Source organism: Callithrix jacchus, chromosome 14 (genome assembly GCF_049354715.1).
Source record: "Callithrix jacchus isolate 240 chromosome 14, calJac240_pri, whole genome shotgun sequence".
Lineage (NCBI taxonomy): Eukaryota > Metazoa > Chordata > Mammalia > Primates > Cebidae > Callithrix > Callithrix jacchus.
Window position 1 is genome coordinate 61,444,779 of NC_133515.1, and position 13,363 is coordinate 61,458,141.

A 13,363-nucleotide genomic window follows, 5' to 3' on the forward strand; every position below is an offset into this window, starting at 1 on the left:
TTATAAAATCTTTCTGTTCATCTTTATAATTTTACCCAATGTTTAGTTTTGCATGCTTTGTTTTTTAAAACATTTAGAACATTTAATAGAAGAGGTTGTATGTATTCAAGATGTACAACATGATGATTTGATATATGTATACATTGTGTAATGGTTATCACAAATTAATGAACACATCTGTAACTACCCATCCTGAACATTAGATCCCCATAATTTATTCATCTTATAACAGAAAATTTGTACTCATCGATCAATATCTATTTCCCACACCTTCCAGTTTCTGGCAACTGTGGACTATTCTGTTTCTATGAGTTTATCTTAATGCCACATACAAATGTGTATTCTCCTGAAGATTGCTTTTTAAAATAACTAATAGATTTCTAGTGCTCATCCATGTGTGTTTTTATAGGCTGTGCAATGTCATAGTAGAGTACTCTAGTCTATGAATAGCCAGCCTTTTATTAAGCCAAGATTCTGTTCATGGATATTTGGGTTGTTTCCATTATTTTTTCTTATGTTATTAAACATTGCTATGAATATTTTTGGATATGCCTTCTGGTGAACAGAAAAAAATTCTCTTTCATGTACATGAGCAGGAGTAAAATTTCTGTTAATGCTTTTCAATTATCTGAGAGTACATTTATCTCTTCAACGTACTAATTTTGTTTTCTTTGGACATATATTCAGTAGTGGGATTGCTGGATCATATGGTAGCTCTATTATGAATATTTTGAGAAACCTCCATACTGTTTTTCATAATGGATATACTAATTTACATCCCTATCAGGAATGTGTAAGAGTTCTCTTTTCTCCACATACTTGAAATGCTTGAATTTCCTTGAATTTTCCTGCCTCAGTCTTCCAAGTATCTGGGATTACAGGCATGCGCCAACCTGTATTTTTTGTATGTTTAGTAGAAACATGGCTAATTTTGTATGTTTAGTAGAAACAGAGATTCACCATGTTGGTCACGCTGGTCTCAAAAGTCCTGACCTCAGGTGATCCGCCTGACAGCCTCCCAAAGTGTTGGGGTAACAGGCATGAGCCACCGTGCTGGGCCTTATTGTGATTTTGATTTGCATTCCCCTGATGATTTGTGATGCTGGACATTTTTAAATATACCTGTTGACTATTTGTGTGTCTTTTATTGAGAAATATCTGTACAAGTCTTTTGTCCCACTTTTAAAATTATTATTATTATAATAACTGTTGATCTGTTTGAGTTCCTTGTTTAATCTGGATATTAGCCACCTGTCAGATGTATAGTTTGCAAATGTTTTCTCCCAATCTGTGAGTTATCTCTTCATTTTGTTATTTCCTTAGCTGTGCAGGGCATTTTAGTTTGATGCAATATCATCGTCTACTTTTCCTTTGGCGATCTGTGCTTTTGAGGTCTTATCCAGAAAATCCTTGTCCAGACCTAAATAATGAAGCATTTCCCTATTTTTTCCTCTAGTAGTTTCATGATTTCAAGTCTCACATGTAAGTCTTTAATTCATTTTAAGTTAATCTTTTTATGATGAGTGTTAGGAGTCTAGTTTTATTCTTCTGCATGTGGATGTTCAGTTTTCTCAGTACCGTGTATTGAAGAGACTATATTTTTTCCCAGTGTTTGTTCTTGACAACTTAGTCAAAAATCAGTTGGTTATAGATGCATGGGTTTATTTCTAAGCTCTTTGTTCTGTTCCACTGGTCTACATGTCTGTTTTTAATGACTGTACCACACTATTTTGGTTACTGTAGCTCTGTAGTATATTTTGACGTCAGGCAGTGTGATACCTCCAGCTTTGTTCTTTTTGCTCAAGATTGCATTGGTTATTCAAAGTCTTTTTTGACTTCATACAAATTTTAGGATTTTTTTTTTTTTTTAGTATTTCTACAAAGAATGTCAGTGGTATTTTGATAGGGATTACATTGAATCTGCAGATTGCTGTGCATAATATGAGCATTTAATAGTTTTAATTCTTCCAATCCCTGAACATGGGATATTTTTCTATTTATTTGCATTCTCTTCAATTTCTTTGATAATTGTTTCATAGATTAAGTATAAAGATTCTTCACTTCCTTGGTTAAATGTGTTCCTAAGTATCTGACTTTTTCTTTTTAGCTATTGTAATAAGATGCTTTTTTGATTCCTTTTTCAGACAGTTAAGTATTAGTGTATAGAAATGCTACTAATTTTGTATGTTGATTTTGTATCCTCTGACATTATTGAATGCATTTATTAGTTTAACAGTTTTTGGTGGAGTCTATAGGGTTTTCCTTATGTAAGACCATGCCGTCCGCAGACAGGACAATTTGATTTTCTTATTTTCTATTTGGAAGGCTTTATTTATTCTTCTTGCCTAATTGCTCTTGCTAGGACTTCCAGTACTATGTTGAATAGAAGTGGTAAAAATGGCTAATCTTGTCGTGTTCCAGATCTTAGAGAAAAAGCTTCAACTTTTCCATATTCTGCATGTTGTTAGCTGTGTGTTTATCTTTTATGGCTTTTATTGTGTTGAGGTACATACCTTCTGTATGTAATTTGTGTAGAGCTTTTATGATGAGGAGATGTTGAGTTTTGTCAAATGCTTTTTTGTGCCTGTCAAGATTGCTTATATGGTTTTATCCTTTATTAATGTGATGGATTATGTTTATTGATTTGCGTATGTTGAACCATCCTTTCATCTTTGGGATCATGATGAATGAACTTTTAAAATGTGTTGTTGAATTTGATTTACCAGTAGTTTGTTTAAAATTCTTGCATTTATATTCATCTGGAATATTAACCTGTAGTTTTCTTTTTTTTGTTAGTGCTTTTTTTGGTTTTAGTATCTCAGTAATGTTGGTCTAGTAGAATGAGTTTGGAAGAATCCCTCCTCTTCAATTTTTGGAATAATTTGAGAAGAATTGATATTAGTTCTTTTTTTTTTGTCTGTTTGTTTGAGATAGAGTCTTGTTGTATTGCCAGGCTGGAATGCAGTGGTATGATCTCGGCTCACTGCAACCTTTGTCTCCAGGTTCAAGCAAGTCTCCTGCCTCATCCTCCTGAGTGGGCATGCACCACCATGCCCAGCTAATTTTTGTATTTTTAGTAGAGGTGCAATTTCACCATGTTGGCCAGGATGGGCTTGATCTGTTGACCTGATGATCAGCCTGCCTCCACCTCCCAAAGTGATAGGATTACAAGCATGAGCCACTGTGCTTGGCTGATATTAGTTATGTGTTTGGTAGAATTCAGCAGTGAAGCCATCAGGTCTTGGCTTCCTTTATGAAAATTTTTGTTATTGCTTTAACCTCATTATTCATTATTGTTCTGTTGAGATTCTCTATTTCTTCATAAATAACTCTTGTTAGGTTGTGTGTATTCAGGAATTTATCCATTTTTTCTAAGTTTTCCAATTTGTTGGCATATAGTTTTTTGTTAACACTCCTTTAGGATCCTTTGTATGTCTGTCATATCAGTTATAATGTCTCATTTCTCATCTTTGTTTTTACTTATTGAATCTTCTCAATGAAAACAAGCTAAATATGAAACCTCTTGGTTATTTTTATCTGTAATAGCTAAAATCAAAGTAAAGGAAAGTAAGGGGTTGAGCTCTGGCATTGTGCATACTCTATGTGGACTGGGGCAAAATTAAACAAAGGTTCAAGGAGCCATATCCTTTTATGGGACACAAAGATATTAAGAAAATTAGAATATTTCACAAAAGAATGGGAAAAGCAAAAAGGAATACTTGAGGAATTTGTCTCAGCAGGATAGAAGTCTTGAAATAGTTATAAAGAATATGAGGAATAAAATGGACATTGACGTGACATTAATGAATAAAGGTGTTTGGAGATTTGGTGGACAGATAGAAACCACTCCTTATTTTCCAACACTGAAGGACCTTAAGCAAATCTTTATTTACTCTAGTTTGGAGTAACTTAAAAAGCCAGGAGGAAAAAAATAATAAATCTGACCTTATATTACCAGAAGTCTGGCAAATTAATAAGGATAAAGATTGATGAATGGGTCAGGGTCTTTTGGCTGGGACTCAAGGCTGAATACATATATGTAGATACATTGGTTGGGAGGTGGAAAAAATATTTCAGAAGGTCCTTGACAGGGAAATCCAATGAAGTGTGGTTTTAAAACCTGTTGGTGAAGTCCTAATGAAGGCTACAATTATAATGAGAGAAAACAGAGATGCATTGTTTGATGGAATCAGGTTAAAAGTTTGGAGGAAAATTGAAGTGTTTGAGCAGGATATATATTAGGTGGCTGTGCTTTCTTTACCTGAACACATTATTAGAATGGATATTTTGTCTAGCAGGAGAACACTTTCTCTACCTAATATTTAAAACAAAATGCATGTAAGTCTGTCCTTAAGAGCCTATCACTTGGACATGTTAAATGGGAATTTATAGAATATCCCACACAAGCTGTTAATTTGAAATAGCACCAGACACCTGGCAGACAAAACACAGTACCACATTAATTAATTAAATATTGATTAAATAAGGTTAGCAATAAGAAAAGAAGTTGGAGTACTGGAAAGACATTCCATATTCATGGATTGGAGGAATTAATGTTGTTAACATGTCTGTTACCCAAAGCAATCTACAGATTTGATATAATACCTATCAAAATTTTAATGACTTGAAAAATGACATAGAAACAAAATCCTAAAATTTCTGTAGAACCATAAAAGACCCAAAATAACCAAAGTAATTTTGATCAAGAACAAAGCTGAACACATCACACATATTATTTTTAAAACATATAACAAAGCTATAATGACTAAAACAGTATGGTGCTAACATAAAAACAGATATGTAGATCAAAGGAACAGCATAGAGGGTTCAGAAATAAAATTATACATGTATGGTCAACTTATTTTTGGCAAAGGTATCAAGAACACACAATGGGGAAAGAATAGTCTTTTCAACAAATGGTGTTAGGAAAACTGAATCTATATACAAAAGACTGAAATTGCTCCCTGATTCTATACATATACAAAAGTCAATGAAAAATGAACAAAATGAATTAAACTTAACATAAGGCCTGACACCATAAACTCCTAGAAGACGACATAGAGAAAAAGCTTCTAGATATTGGCTTTGGCAATTATTTCTTAGATATGATACCAAAATACAGGTAACAAAAGCAAAAATTAGACAAATGGGATTACATCACACTAAAAGTTTCTGTACAGCCTAGGAAACAAAGTGAAGACAACTTAAAGAATATATTTGCAAATCATATATCTAATAAATATGGATTTAGGCCTCAAACCTTCAAACCCATGTTTGCTTGTAGTCACAAAATTTTATGGGAATTTACTTCTCTACCAATTGCCAAGTTCGAGGTTAATATTCTGTTAGAGGGCTGATTTAGCTACAGTTCATCTTCACATTGTGAATGTAGCCCTGAAGCTAGGATTTTATGGGGGTTCCCATTAGATTGTCAGCATTGGACAGAATCTAGGTTTCTCTATTGACCCTCATTCTTCCTCCAAACATACACATCAAAACAAAAGCCAAGTTCCTCAAGATTTTGGAATATGTCACATGGCGAAAATCAACATCAAAGCTGGTTTTATCTGTCAGATTCCAACTGTCACTCAATTTTTGGTGTCCAATCAGTGCTTATTTTCTGACTAGTTTACTTACTCATTTTTTTCTTTAACTTCAGAATTTTTAGTTTTTTTTTTTAAATTATGAGGATTGCTGTATTTTTATCCAAAGGAACCATGTAATATCTTATTTTCTCTCATAAAATTTGGTGTTGTAATTCTGATTGCAGAGAGACATAACCTTAAATTATCATGTGCAAAACTTATTATAATTATATTTTACTCTAATCACACACGTGCACACGTATGTACCCCTTGTATAAAGATCATTTTGTCCTATTATGAAGCTTTCTTCAGAAACTTCATTCTTTACATCTTCTTAACTTTCTGTTTCCAAAAGTAGTACATATTGAGTTAGAAAAATTAGAAAATATGGATAATGAAAGAGTTAAAAATTACTACCGCCTGTTTATAGCAGCTGTTATCTTTTGATTTGATGACAAATATAAATTTATATTATACATGCTTTCTTGTAGCCTGCTTTCCTTCACTTAACAATGTTTTGGAGATTTTTTTCCCAGTTGTTACATGTACTTCCAAAATATTTTAAAAGGCTCATTGTGTTCCATTTTATGTAAGTTATTTAAAAACTAATCCTTTATCTTTTAGACTTATGCCTTATAAAATTGTTATTTGTAAAATACATACACTTCCTCTCTATGTATTGAATAAAATTGAACTTAAAAAAAGAACAGTATGCCTGTAATCTCAGCACTTTGGGAGGCTGTGGTGGGTGGATCATGAGGTCAGGAGTTCCTGACCAACCTGGTTATTATGGTGAAACCCTGTCTCTATTAAAAATAGAAAAATTAGCTGGGCATGGTGGTGGACGTCTGTAGTCCCAGTTACTCGAGAGGCTGAGGCAGAAGAATTGCTTGAACCTAGGAGGCAGATGTTGCATGAGCTGAGATTATGCCATGGCACTCCAGCCTGGGTAACCAAGTGAGACTCCGTCTCAAAAAAAAAAAAGATTATTTTTTGTCTTTTTGTTATTTCATATAATGCAATAATAACTGTCCCTGTATGCAAATATGTATCTACATCATAGATTATTTTCTTTGTATAGATTTCTATAAGTAGTGCTGTGAAAACCCCAAACAGGAATGTTCTTAAATATCTTTGATGATTATTACCAAATTGTTGTCTGGAAAATTTATACTGGTCCCATTTCTGACCAGCACATTTTGACTATTTCAAACACTTCAAGCTTTATATTTTCTTTCACTAATTATTAATGAAAAAACTTTGCTTTTTTATGTTAAAATATTTTAAAGGAGTTATTTCATTGTTTTATCTTTTAATTTCTGTAATTATTAGGCTATTTTCCATGTAGTGATAATGGTGTTTACATTTATTCTGTTGCTAATTTTTTAATGAAATTACTGATTTTTCTACTTGGTTCCAATGCTTTTCACCTTATTTTGAGAATCTTAAGTTAAACTTTTATTATATCTGTGAAATATTATTTTTTAGCTCTTTATTATTTGATGTTTAAAGGATACTTTGACATCCAAACACTTAAATCTTTACGTACTTAATTTTTAAATTTGTGTTAATGTCATTTCTTCTATTGCATTTGACTGATAAACCTCATACTGTTGGCACTTTTCATTAAAAAATAATTTATATTCTAGCTGAAATATGTTTTAACCTATGATATAAAATGTAGATCTGACTCTGCATTTTTAAACAACAGTTAGCCATATAAGCAGTCCAAGTATGCTTGTATCACTAAAGTTAATTGGAATCAGGAGATGTGCCTTTTATTTTAGTATTTCCCAAAGCTAAAGTCATTTATTAAAAAGTGTTTTCTTCTCCCTCTAACTTTGTATCCATTCATGCTTAAGTATAAGATGGCTACTCATTTTATATGCTTGCATCATTAAACAAAACACTACACAGATTTTATTTCTTCCTAAGTATTGGCAAACTTTCCCTTTTCTCTACTCTCATTTCTTCTTGGCCAGTTTTGCCAATTATAATATAGATTGCTTGTGGATGAATGTGTCTAAGGATTTTTATATCTGTGCACAGCTAATTCTAGTCACAGATCTAATGTCAAAATAAAGTAATCAGCATATATCCTGTCCCTTGCCTCTCTTCGCAAGTTTCAGATTCTGTTGCAGGGAGCAAAAATAGAGCCCCTTTTTCTTCAGCAGTGACAATCTAAGTGAGATAAAGGAGTGTTCAATTAGCTGAGCTAATGGAGCAGCTCCCCCAGTTAAACAGCGAGACGGTTTTGAAGCCTTCAGACTTCCTGCTCGATTTCATTCTCTCTGATAACATTTTTAACTGCCTGAAGAATCCTCTTTATTTAAAGGCATTCTTTCTAGACCTTATTAGTAGGGCAATATTTCAGCTAAATTCCATAGATGTCAACTTAGTTGGCACATAGAGGAACATTTAAGTGTTATGCATAGCACATTTCTCCAGTCCATCTTTACCTCTTCCGTCTTAGAATCTGTTCAAAGCTAGGGCAGACAGGCTGCCAACAGCCTGCTGCTGTTGGTCCCAACAGTGGGAGAAATTCTTGCCACTGTCCTTTCCATAGCTTGCTCCAGACCTGCTGTCTTCCTGGAGAGGAAGATTCCAAGTCAGAGGAGGAAGCTGAATTGTCAGTTTCCTTGAATATGCAGTGTTGACAGCAAGAATGATAATTGACTGAAAATAAGGAATGCAGACACGGTACTGGGACTGACGATTAGAATCCATTCTTTTAACTTTGCCAGTACCAGAGGGAGTACGAAGAATGCTGGGTTTGCATAGGAACTTTTGAGGCTGAGAAGAGGCTCTACCACTTAACTGACTGTAAAGATTAACTAAGTCTTCAACTCTCAGCCTCAGTTTCCTCATTTTCTTTTCTCATGGATAGTGTAAGATTAAAATGAGATAACATGTGAAAGTGTTTTGTAAACCCAGAAGATTGCACAAAATGTTGTTGCTGTTGTTCCTCAGAGAATGCAAACAATGAGAGAAGGAGGTAAGTTTATTTGTAGACCTTTTCGAGGCAGGCTTGTGGATGAGTTAGAGGAATGAGAGAAACAGAACAAGAATTACAGATGGCTGGTCATCCTGGAGACTAAGCCTCAATACAGGTCCTGCAGAACCTGGTCATAACATTTAGAACTTTATTTTGTTTGAAATAAGTATCATGAAAAAATGTTATTTTTTTTTTTTTTTTTACTGAGTGAATGAGTCCTGAAATTCAAGTGTTTAGGAATAAGGTTATGTATCAATCCATTTTTCCATCTATTAATCCATTTATTCATCCAGATGATTATTACTCATTTTTGCTGATTCTGCATAGTATACTTTGTTCAGCTCTATGATTGCAAACATGAAAAAGACAAAGTTTCTGCTTTGGAAACGCTGAAAATCCAGAAGAGAAGATGTACAGCAGTTACAGATATGGGTGTTCCTTTTTTCCTTGAATAATCAAAGTCTTGAAAGAAGGCCAGATGAATAAAACTAAACATGTCTCTAAAACCACTCTAGAAACTTAGGTAAACATGTAAAGGCTATTCTGTACCATATAGAGAGGCCCCTGACCACGCTCTATTGCTTCTGTTATCCGCCTGTTTAGTTTTACTCTAACGTGACTCACTCCTTTTAAAACTTCTAGATTTAAACTTTTTTCTATAAAGTCAAAACCGATCCACTATCTGAAATAATTGTTCCTCTTCCCTCCTCTCCCCTCCCCTCTCCTTCCCTCCCTTCCCTTCTGTTTCCTTCCCTTCTCTTCTTCCCTTCCCTTTCCTCCTTCCTATAATGAGAAATTTTTATCAGAGAATATTTGGAAACCACATAAGAAAGTAAAAATTTCTGGATAAGTTTAACATTATTTATATTTTAATGTATTTCTACTTGCTATGTAAGTATCCATAGGTAATGTGTAGTATACCTTTAAAAATATGATTTTCTATATTACTGTTTTATAACTTTTTTTTGCTTAAAATAAAAGTATCTTTTTAAGAAATATTTTTCTACAACATAATTTCTTGTCTGTATTCGAATGCCTGGCTTTACTAAGGTTACTTTACCAATCCTCTAGTTACTTCTGAATTTACATTATAAACTTTACTGGGACCTCATTTAATTGCAATATATATATATATATATATATATGTATGTATATATAAAATCTTATTTGAATATACATTTCTTTAAGTGAAATAACTAGGAAAAAGAATATTCATATATGAGGCATATATTGGGGAATGCAGATTTCTAAGTTCTCCTCCATAAATGTACAAATTTATACTTCCTGCATATGTGTGCCTGTATTACAGTATCAAAATCCTGTTTACAAAAGGAGATGACTCATGGTGTATGTTATCTGTTTTTAAACAAAACAACATAATATTCATTACAGAAGAAAAAAATTAACTCACTTTTACTACAAATAAGTATAACTTTCCTTTAATAAATATCAGTGATCTAAAAAAGGTAATCTAGTTGAAAAGATAAGTATTAATTATAATTTCTTCAACAATGTAAATTGATATGAAATGAAATATATAAACAAAAATTAGTAATGTTACACTTTTGTTAATAGGAAAACTATCAAAGAAGTTAAAAGTTTTGTAGAACGTTGGATGGCTTGTTGGCAGTGCAGTCAATCAGAATTCAGGAGGCTTGTGCTCTTTTTGCTATATGCACACCTTACTCCATTTGAAATAGTAGTATATTCAATGCTTACCTAATTCACTAATTTTATTTTGTTCGTATATGAGAATGAAAGTGTAAAATGAGCAGGTGATTTAGACATTCTTACCTCTTATGTTTGATAGAATCCCACGATTCTTTTTAAGACTAGGGACTTTTTTTGGTTTATGTATACTTCTGTAAAACTCAACGAGGGCATATATTTATGTATGCATTCAACAAATATATCCTGAGTGTCTCTTCCGTGCCATGTGCTATGCTATGCTATGGATAGAGGATGAAAGCCAGATCTCAAGAAACTCATGGTCTAAATGTGAAAATACTGATAAAGGGAATTACAATAAACTGGGATGGCCTCTCAGACAAACACATATTTGACTCTGGAAATACCAAGAAATATCTAACCTGCAATATGCATTTATCTAAAATATGAGAAACGTGATATTGAATCCAGGTTGAGTATTGATGGGGGTGTGAACAAAAGCTATGTTCTGAAGCTTTAGTGTTGTACTAATCGCATACTTCATTACTTAATTACCTTCTATTTCCAATACACTGTTGTGAGGTGGCTATATAGATAGTGGTAGAGTATGGTTTCTGAAATTAATTTTTTTTTTTTTTGTCTAAATCTTGTTTTCCTCCTAGCTTGGGCAAATTTCTTATCTTTTTAAAGCCCTGAATTCTTTAGTTTCAAAATATAAATGATAGTTGCACCTACCTCCAAGGGCTGTTTTTGGAATTAAATGATACAATCTATACAAAGTGTGTTTTAACATGTTTCCTGTCATGTAGTCCACAAATGATATCTGCTATTATTATCATTCTCTCATAGACTGTAAACTAATTTTATTGTAGACATGATACCGTTATTTCATAGTAACAGAGCCAGTGGGATGAAGGCTCAGAAGTGCATTGATTCTTATTCTTATCCTTGATTTGTTCACTTAATCTTCTTGGGATACCCATTTCTTTCTGAAAATTGGAAATGGGCCTGGAGAATGAGATTGAGCTACATGGACTTATGGGTCCCATTGACATCTACTTCATTTGTTTTCCCAAGAGACCCTAGCATTCTGCTCTACGGTAAGCATTGAGGACATTCTAAGAAATTAATCAGGAAAGAATAGCAGGGTAGACCAGCTGACAGTGTGTTAGAAGCAGTTCAGGTCTAGAACATGCGGGTCTTTAAGACTGACTGTAAGTATAATGTTCCCCCAAAGCTCTGACAAGCCTGATAAAGAGTTAATGGGACTGTAGACTGGCACATAGACCTTGATGTCTTCCTTTTGCTCAGAACCTTTGCGGAGGTTGAGTCTAGTTTTGGGTAAGGAATTATGCAAGGACAGTGTTGGCAAGGGTGAGATGGCCAGAGGTGGGAGTAGAACATAAGAATGGTGAAGATTCTGGGAATCATACTGTAAATCAGCTTGTGAATTAAGGAAAAATCACATTCAAGGAGTAGAGGGCTAGAAGAATAGGGAGTATTCTCTAACATTGAACACTTTGGCAAAGGGTTTAGATCTATACTCAAGTGGTCCTCAGGCAGAACTATGGCTAGTGGTGGAGGTTCCAGGAAGAAATATTTTAGTTCAAATCAGCAATGTAATTCTATACAACTGAGCTCTGTTTTTTTTCCTAAATTTATTTCTTTAAATTATTTTTCTTTTTTAAAAATTGGTGATATATTTTGAGTTCTGGGATACACATGCAGAAAGTACAGGTAAAGTTCTGGGATACACATGCCGAACGTGCAGGTATACACATACCATGGTGGATTGCCGCACCCATCAACCTGTCATCTACGTTAGGTATTTCTCCTAATGCTATCCCTCCCCTTGCCCCCCACCCCCCAACAGGCCCCCTTCCTCTGCTCCTGTGATGTTCCCCTTCCTCTGCCCATGTTCTCACTTAGGAGTGAGAACATGTGATGTTTGGTTTTTCTGTTCCTGTATTAGTTTGCTGAGACTGATGGTTTCTAGCTTCATCCCTGTCCCTGCAAAGGACATGAACTCATTCTTTTTTATGGCTGCATAGTATTCCATGGTGTATATTTACCACATTTTCTTTATCCAGTCTAACATTGATGGACATTTGGGTTGGTTCTAAGTCTTTGCTATTGTGAATAGTGCTGCAGTAAACATATTTGTGCCTGTGTCTTTTTAGTAGAATGGGTTATAATTCTCTGAGTATATACCCAGTAATGAGATTGCTGAGTCAAATGGTATTTCTATTTCTAGATCCTTGAGGAATTGCCACACTGTCTTCCACAATGGTTGAATTAATTTACACTCCCACTAACAGTGTTTAAGCATTCTCATTTCTCCACATCCTGTTCAGCATCTGTTATCTCCTGACTTTTTAATGATCATCATTCTAACTGGTATGAAATGGCATCTCATTGTGGTTTTGATTTGTATTTCTCTAATGACCAGTGATGATGAGCTTTTTTTCATATGTTTGTTAGCCACATAAGTGTCTTCTTTTGGAAAGTGTCTTTTCAGAATCTTTGCCCACTTTCTGATGGTGGTGGTCGTTTTATCTTGTAAATTTGTTTAAGTTCCTTGTAGATTCTGTTGTTAGCGCTTTGTCAGATAGATAGATTTCAAAAATTTTCTTCCATTCTGTAGGTTGCCTCTTCACCCTGATCATAGTTTCTTTTGCTGTGTGGAAGCTCATTAGTTTAATTAGATCCCATTTGTCAATTTTGGCTTTTGGTGTTTTAGTCATGAAGTCTTTGCCCATGCCTATGTCAAAAAAAAAAAAAAAAAAAAAAGCACACAAGCAAGAAACATACAATTTAGGGGTGTAAAAGTAAGTATTAATATTATTTTGATATTTATAGACTCAATGCTTTTACATTGAAAGTAGACCTAGTTTTGTCATGTTTTACTTCCATTTCTAATATTTAAATATAATAAAGTCTAATTGAAAACATGGAAGAAGTTTTTCACATTGGAATTATTGCTCACTTAGGAAAAGATAATATTAACTCTGCAGTGATAATATTGAGCTAAGACTGAGTTTTAATCCTTTGAAAATTATCAGTAAAGTCCTAGATAAAAGTTGTCTTAAGAGAATGAAACTTTTCACTAGAAGTC